General features: G+C 40.2%; 1 non-coding gene across 1 annotated transcript; it reads left to right on the top strand.

Annotated features, from left to right (window-relative positions):
- The first annotated feature begins 2,100 nt into the window (after positions 1–2,100).
- LOC129544801 (U6 spliceosomal RNA) lies at positions 2,101–2,207 on the top strand. Its single transcript, XR_008683550.1, has one exon. It is a non-coding gene; the product is annotated as a U6 spliceosomal RNA (small nuclear RNA).
- The last annotated feature ends 6,633 nt before the right edge of the window (positions 2,208–8,840 follow it).

Genomic DNA, 8,840 nt, shown 5'->3' with positions numbered 1-8,840 from the left:
ATCATGAAGAAATAGATATTTGAACAGACCAATCACCAGAAGTGAAATAGAATCTGTAATTTTAAACCTCCCTGCAAAAACAAAAGCCTATGACCAGATGGTTTCACTGGGGAATTCTATCAAACATACAAAGAAGAACTTATACTGATCCTTCTCAAACTCTTCCAAAAGACTGATGAGGAGGGAGCACTACTAAAGACTCCACACAAAAATTAGTGGAATGTAGAAACGAATTCAGCCAGGTAGCAGGATACAAGATTAACATACAGAAATTGGCTGCAATTCTTTTTTTTAAATTTATTTTTAAGTTGAAGGATAATTGCTTTACAGAATTTTTTTGTTTTCTGTCAAACCTCAACATGAATCGGACATAGGGATACATATAACCCCTCCCTTTTGAACCTCCCATCTCCCTCCCCATCCCACACGTCTAGGTTGATACAGAGCCCCTGTGTGAGTTTCCTGAGACATACAGCAAATTCCCTTTGACTATCTATTTTACATATAGTAAGTTTCCATGTTACTCTCTCTGTATATCTCATCCTCTCCTCCCTTCTCCCCAAGTCCATAAGTCTATTCTCTATGTCTGTTTCTCCACTGCTGTTCTGTAAATAAATTCTTCAGTACCATTTTTCTAGATTCTGTATATATGCGTTAGAATATGACATTTATCTTCCTCTTTCTAACTTACTTCACTCTGTATAATAGGCTCTAGGTTCATCCACCTCATTAGAACTGACTCAAATGCATTCCTTCTTATAGCTGAGTAATATTCCATTGTGTATATATACCTCAGCTTCTTCATCTATTTATCTGTTGATGGACATCTAGGTTGCTTCCATGTTTTAGGTATTGTAGATAGTGCTGTAATGAACAGTGGGATACATGTGTCTTTTTCAATTTTTGTTTCCTCAGGGTATATGTCTAGGAGTGGGATTGCTGGGTCATATGGTGGTTTTATTCTTAAATTTTTAAGGAATCTCCATACCGTCTTCCATAGTGGCTGTATCAATTTACATTCCCACCAACAATGCAAGAGCATTCCCTTTTCTCCACACCCTCGCCAGCATTTATTGTTTGTAGACTTTTTGATGATGGCCATTCTGAATGGTGTGAGGTGATATCTCATTATAGTTTTGATTTGCATGTTTCTAATAATAAGTGATGTTAAGCATCTGTTCATGTGTTTGTTAGTCATCTGTATGTCTCTGGAGAAATGTCTATTTAGGTCTTTTTCCCACTTTTTGATTGAATTGTTTGTTTTCCTGGTATTGAGTTGTAAGCTGCTTGTATAGTTTGGAAATTAATCCTTTGTCAGTTGTTTCAGTTGCTATTATTTTCTCCCATTCTGAGGGTTGTCTTTTCACCTTGCTTATAATTTCCTTTGCTATGCAAAGGCTTTTAAGTTTAATCAGGTCCCACTTGTTTACTTTTGTTTTAATTTCCATTACTGTTAGAGGTGGGTCATAGAGGATCTTGCTTTGATTTATGTCATTGAGTGTTCTGCCTATGTTTTCCTCTAAGAATTTTATAGTTTCTGGTCTTACATTTAGATGTTTAATCCATTTTGAGTTTATCTTTGTGTATGGTGTAGGAAGGATGCATTTCTGTATACTCACAATGAAATATCAGAAAGGAAAAGTACAAAAATAATCTCTTTTAAAATTGCATCCAAAAAAAAAAAAACACTTACCAATAAACCTGACCAAGAAGATGAAACATGTATATGCTCAGAACTATAAAACATTGATAAAGAAAATTGAAGATGATTGAAAGAAGTGGAAAGATATTCTATGCTCTTGGATTGGAAGAATTAATATGTTAAAATGGCCATACTACCCAAAGCAATCTACAGATTTAATGCAATCCTTATCAAATTACCCATGACATTTTTCACAGAACTAGAACAAATAATCCTAAAATTTATATAGAACCATCAGTTCAGTCGCTCAGTCGTGTCTGACTCTTTGTGACCCCATGAACCTTTAAGACCCACAATTGCCAAAGTCACCCTGAGGAAAAAGAATGAAGCTGGAGACCTAACCCACCCAGACTTCAGACAATACTACAAAGCTACAGAAATCAAAACAGGGTGGTATTGTGCTTGTTTTGGCAGCACATATACTAAAATTGGAATAATACAGAGAAGATTAGCACGGTCCCTGTGCAAAGATAACAAAAAAACAAAACAAAACAGTGTGGTATTGGCACAAAAACAGACACATAGATCAATGGAACAGAATAGAGAGCCCAGAAATAAACCCACATACCTACAGTCAATTAATCTTCAACAAAGAAGGCAAGAATATACATAGAAAAATGACAGTCTCTTCAGCAAGTAATGTTGGGAAAGCTGGATAGTCACATGTAAAACAATGAAATCGAACACTCCCTCACACCATATGTAAAAATAAACTCAAAACTGCTGAAAGACTTAAATATAAGACATGGTATCATGAAACTCCTAGAAGAGAACATAGACAAAATATTCAGACATATACCAATATTTTCTTAGGTCAGTCTCCTAAGGCAATAGAAATAAAAGCAAAAATAAACAAATGGTACCCAGTTAAACTTATAAGTTTTTGCACAGAAAAGGAAACAATAAGCAAAATGAAAAGACAACCTATGGACTGAGAGAAAATATTTGCAAATTATGTGACCAACAAGGTTTAATTTCCAAAATACACAAAGAGTTCATACAACTAAAAAAAAAAAAAAAAAGACAGTTCTCTAAAGAAGACACATAGATTGTAAAAAGGCACATGAAAAGATGTTCAACATTGCTAATTATTCAGTCAGTTCAGTTCAGTTCAGTCGCTCAGTCGTGTCCAACTCTCCGCGACCCCATGAATCACAGCACGCCAGGCCTCCCTGTCCATCACCAACTCCCGGAGTACACTCAAACTCATGTCGGTGATGCCATCCAGCCATCTCATTCTCTGTCGTCCCCTTCTCCTCCAGCCCCCAACCTTTCCTAGCATCAGAGTCTTTTCCAGTGAGTCAACTTGTCGCATGAGGTGGCCAAAGTATTGCAGTTCAGCTTTAGCATCAGTCCTTCCAATGAATACCCAGGATTGATCTCCTTTAGAATGGACTGGTTGGATCTCCTTGCAGTACAAGAGACTCTCAGGAGTCTTCTCCAACAAATCAAAACTTCAAAGAAGTATCACCTCACATCAGTCAAATGGTCATCATTAAAAAGTCTACAGAGAAGGCAATGGCACCCCACTCTAGTACTCTTGCCTGGAAAATCCCATGGATGGAGGAGCCTGGTGGGCTGCAGTCCATGGGGTCGCTAAGAGTCGGACACGACTGAGCGACTTCACTTTCACTTTTTACTTTTATGCATTGGAGAAGGAAATGGCAACCCACTCCAGTGTTCTTGCCTGGAGAATCCCAGGGACGGGGGAGTCTGGTTGGCTGCCGTCTATGGGGTCACACAGACTCGGACACGACTGAAGTGACGCAGCAGCAGCAGCAAGAAGTCTACAAATAAATGCTGGAGATATGATCCTGCAGTCCTACTCTTGGGCATATACCTGGAGAAAACTCTAATTTGAAAAGGTACATGCAGCCCAATGTTCATAGCTGCACTCAGTCGAAACATGGAAGCAACCTAAATGACCACAGACAGATGAAGGGATAAAGATGTGGGATGGCCCCCTGGAGAAGGGCATGGCACCCACTCCAGTATTCTTGCCTGGAGAATCCCATGGACAGAGGAGCCTGGCAGGCTACAGTCCATGGGGTCGCAAAGAGCCGGACACAACTGAAGTGACTTAGCATGCATACACATGTGATAAATTTGAAATGCCTGTGATGTTTCTAAGATAGAACAGTAGGCAACTGAGAGTCTGGAGCACAGAGGAAAAGATTAGGGACGTATTTTAGAAATAACACCATAGGGATAAGATTTTAGACTTGGAGATGGGTGAGATCTCCTAGGAAGAAAGAGTGAAGGGAGAAGAAAGGAGAGCTAGAGATTGAGCTGGAGAACTAGCCAGGTGTAGAGCTATGCCACTAAAAGAAATGTTGAAGGCAGTTAAGAGGAGCATGTGGTTTGGAGAAGCTTCCCCAGTGGCTCAGCAGTAAAGGATCAGCCTGTAATGCAAGAGCCATAGGAGATGCATGTTCAATCGCTGGGTTGGGAAGATCCCCTAGAGGAGGACATGGCAACCCACTCCAATATTCTTGCCTGGAGAATCCCATGGACAGAGGAGTCTGGCAGACTACAGTCCATAGGGTCACAAAGAGTCGGACATGACTGAAGTGACTTAGCACTCACACACGCGTGGTTTGGAAAGGAAACTGATTATTTATACTCGGAACTTGCTAAGTTTGAGGTGCACACTAGAGTCATGTCATTTCTAGTGTCATGCCTGGGCAAAATGCACAGGTCCCCTTCAGAATGTGAATGCCATATTTATATTTTACTTTGTGATTTGGTCTTATGATAGCTCTGTGAATTTTCAGAATAAAACATTACTAATCATGTTCACAATGGAGTTTGGAGCAGTAGAAACAATTCTGCTAAGATCCATGACACTGCAGCTGTTTCTGAATTATACAGATAAATAATTTTCTATGTCACCAGTCCTAAACAATAAGTGGCTATTTCATTTTGAGTAATGGACAGGAGATGAAGAAAGAAGAGTTGTCCAACATTGAGCCAATGTGCTTTACGGGAAGTACACAAGCTGAGAATGCAATGAAAATACACATATATTGAACATTTACCATGTGCCAGGTTCTGTGCTGGATTTGGGGATAACTCAGAGAACAAGACATAAAAGTCTTCAGTTCAGTTCAGTTCAGTTCAGTCGCTCAGTCGTGTCCGACTCTCCGCGACCCCATGAATCACAGCACGCCAGGCCTCCCTGTCCATCACCAACTCCCGGAGTACACTCAAACTCATGTCCACAGAGTCGGTGATGCCATCCAGCCATCTCATTCTCTGTCGTCCCCTTCTCCTCCCACCCCCAGCCTTTCCCAGCATCAGAGTCTTTTCCAATGAGTCAACTCGTCTCATGAGGTGGCCAAAGTATTGCAGTTTCAGCTTTAGCATCAGTCCCTCCAATGAACATCCAGGATTGATCTCCTTTAGAATGGACTGGTTGGATCTCCTTGCAAAGTAAGGGAGATGGGAAAAAATTAACCTGCAAATAAAAGAACCACAATGTGTGGCAAGTGCTGTGAAAGCAACAAACAGATACAGGAAATACGTGGGCGAGGTGGTATGGCATTTTGAGTCTAGAAAGAGTCTTTAGAGAAATTTTCCTTGGGTAGGTGACATTTACTTACATCGATTTCTGAAGGATGAGGAGTCATATCAACATGTGGGACATGGTTTGCTATTGATAAATCACCAAATTGCTTTTTTTGCAGAATTTGTCCCTAAAAAGTTGAAGCAGGCTGAGGAGCTCATACTAGAATACGGGCAGTGTGGGCACACTGAGGGTGGTGGAAGCTGTTGGAAATGGTCTGCCCCCACATGTAGTATTTTATCATTGACGTTGTTTAAAATTGCGTGCACAGGGTGATAACAAAAAGCAGACTGACATTTAGTCAATTTTACTATTATTTAAAATTTTTTTTACAGACAACGGCCCTGTCATGGGCTGAATGATGGCCCTCAAAAAGCTGTGTCTATATTCCAATTACTAGAACCTGTGAATATTACCTTACATAGTAAAAGAGTAAATATTACCTTATATAAAAAGATGTGATTAAGGATTTTGAGAACATGTATCAGATTATCCTTTCATAAGCTGAATGCTGGTATTAGATCGAAAAATTAAGCTACCCAGTTCTTAAAATAAATAGATACATGTTTTAATAGAGTTATCACTGTAGAATTCAATGCCATGTTGGGAGAAATGTTTTTTTTTACTTTGGCTGCACTGGGTCTTAGCTGTAGCATGTGGGATCTAGTTCCCCGATCAGGGAGTGAACTTGTGTTCCCTGCATTGGGAGCACAGAGTCTTAACCACTGGACCGATAGGAAGTGCCCAAGGAGAAATGTTTCTTACATACAAGTTTGCTTATAGCCAAATTACTTAACCCAAGTTAACTTGCCTGGCCATGTGGGCATTTTTCTTCGTTTGTTTTTAATACTTATTTATTTAGCTGTGCCATGTCTGCATTGCGGCATGTGGGATCTTTAATTGGGGCATGTGAATTCATAGTTGCGGCATTGTGGGATCTAGTTCCCTGGCCAGGGATTGAACACTGACCCTCTGCATTAGGAGCATGGAGTCTTAGCCACTGGACCACCAGGGAAGCCCCCATGTAGGTGTTTTATATTGTCATTCCTATTGGAGAAGGAGGCCTCCTGATAGCTCAGGTGGGCCCTCTCAAGGCAGGACTACAGTCCTGGGCCTGGTCATAAGTTTAGGTTTAGATATTAATACTTATCAGCATTAGGAAGACTGAATCACACTTAGCAAACTCACAAGGCCAGCAGGTGACAAAATTCAAGCGTTTAAAAATATTTACTAATTTAATAAATGATGAGGAACTTTTGTATGTTATTCAGTGTACTCTCTCTGCTTACAAACAAGTGACATATAATGTGAGATTACATTTGGAATTATAGCTAGGGGATGACATCAGAGCAAGCAGAGGAAGTTTAAAGAATGGCTTTATACCTGCGGTAGAAAGGCTCTGAGATGACCTTCAATGGTCTCTTTAATGAAAGGACAGTATTCATGCCCTCCTGTGATCCCCTCCCCTTGTGTATAGGTGTGCACTCACTTCTATTGAATAGAAAGCAGCAGAAGGGATGTCATGTCTGAGATTAGGTTACAAAAAGACTATGACTTCATCTCGAGAGCTCCCTCTTGTTCTACTGCTCACTCTGAGGAGAGACAATTGCTATGTTGTGGGCTGCCCTGTAGAGAGGCCTCTGGCTAACAACCAGTGAGGAACTGAGGTCTTTGGCCAACATCTCACGAGGAACTGAATCCTACCATCAACCACATGAGTGACCTTGGAAGCAGATGCTCCCAGCAATCTCATGAGACCCTGAGCCAGAGGCACCCAACTAAGTAACACCCAAATTCCTGACCCTCAGAAGCTGTGAGATAACAAATCTTTGCTGTTTTAAGGCACTAAGGTTTGGGGTAAATTGTTACCCAGCAATAAATAACACAACACCAAACATATAACTTTTGAAGTACTAATTTTAAAATACTAAAAGACAATAAGGAGGGAAATAAAACTGAATAACAACTACAATAGAAGTTTTCATGGATACACTACTTATTTTAATAGCTTCTTAGGCAGTCTAATCACACTGACTAGATTCCCTATTAGTGGTTAATTTCATCCAGTTTATGTTGAGTCTTACTGGTTTTATTCTCAGGGAGTGACATTTTATCCAACTTCTATGGACTCCAAAACACTAAGTATACACTGCTGCTGCTGCTGCTGCTGATAAGTCGCTTCAGTCGTGTCCGACTCTGTGCGACCCCACAGACGGCAGCCGAGCAGGCTCTGCCATCCCTGGGATTCTCCAGGCAAGAACACTGGAGTGGGTTGCCATTTCCTTCTCCAACGTGTGAAAGTGAAAAGTGAAAGTGAAGTTGCTCAGTCGTGTCCCACTAGTAGCGACCCCTACTGATGACTAAATATTTATTGATTCATTCATACATAAATTTATTTTGCCTACTGGAGACTAGAAAAGAATCCAAAATGGCATACTAATTCCCCGGTCTTTTTTGAAATTAATGTTCACAGGGAAGACAGATGTTTAATTCATTTTTTTAAAAAAATACACTTTTTTAACAAAAGGAATAAATGTTCAATGTGCAACTTTTTGAAAAAAATAGAGATTCAAAGAAGAAGAAAGTGAAAGTTAACTTTGAACCTGCTACTCAGAAAGGACTGTTTCGGAATGCACTACTGATTTTAGTTGACAACAGTTGCCTATTCTATTTTTTTAAACATCACAAATAAGACTTTTTATTTGTCACCATTAAATATGTGAATTTTGAACAGATTCTTGAACTAGTGGCTCATATCCATCATCTCATTCAACTTTAGCATTCAACTCATCCCCAAACTACTACCCTTACTATGAAGCTCCATTAGTTCACCCAATTCAAATTTTTGCTTCTTAGGATTTTTACTTTTCTAACAAGTAATCATAGAGAGGATAAAATGATTGGCAAGCCCTTTTCTGTATCTTTCTCAATGCTATCTGGAATCAATTTATTGACAACTTTTTTCAAGTTATTTGTCTGCACTTCTCAGGTCATGATTCCAATCATCTTCTTTTGGATTTGGTGAACTTGTTGGTGCTTCCTTAACACAAGAGGTCTTCCAAATCTGACTATTGTGGTTTTTAGTAACACCAAGGGCTTCCCTGGTGGCTCAGAGGTTAAAGCGTCTGCCTCCAATGCGGGAGACCCGCGTTCGATCCCTGGGTCGGGAAGATCCCCTGGAGAAGGAAACGGTAATCCACTCCAGTATTCTTGCCTGGAGAATCCCATGGATGGAGAAGCCTGGTAGGCTACAGTCCACGGGGTCGCATAGAGTCGGACACGACTGAGTGACGGAACGGAACACAGAATAGATGAAGCAAATAACCATCGGTAGTCTTGACATCAACATGCGATTCAATCATGGCCTGCCACTTTTGGAACATTTTGGAACACGGTTTATCACAGCTACGATCCTTAACATGGAAGCTGATTGGCAGTTTTTGCCCTAAATGTTCTCAGCACTTAGCTTGGATTTGCTAAATGAAACTCCATTATTCTGCAGATTAGCAAAGTTCAGTTTTAAAACACGACCCCGAGGTCATCAGATGCAATTTTGATTCCATGAGTTTTCTT

This window comes from Moschus berezovskii, chromosome 20 (genome assembly GCF_049115385.1).
Source record: "Moschus berezovskii isolate FMDL1 chromosome 20, NW_MosBer_1.0, whole genome shotgun sequence".
Taxonomy (NCBI): domain Eukaryota; kingdom Metazoa; phylum Chordata; class Mammalia; order Artiodactyla; family Moschidae; genus Moschus; species Moschus berezovskii.
Note: the sequence above shows the minus strand (reverse complement) of the source record. Positions and strands in the feature narration are given on the sequence as shown.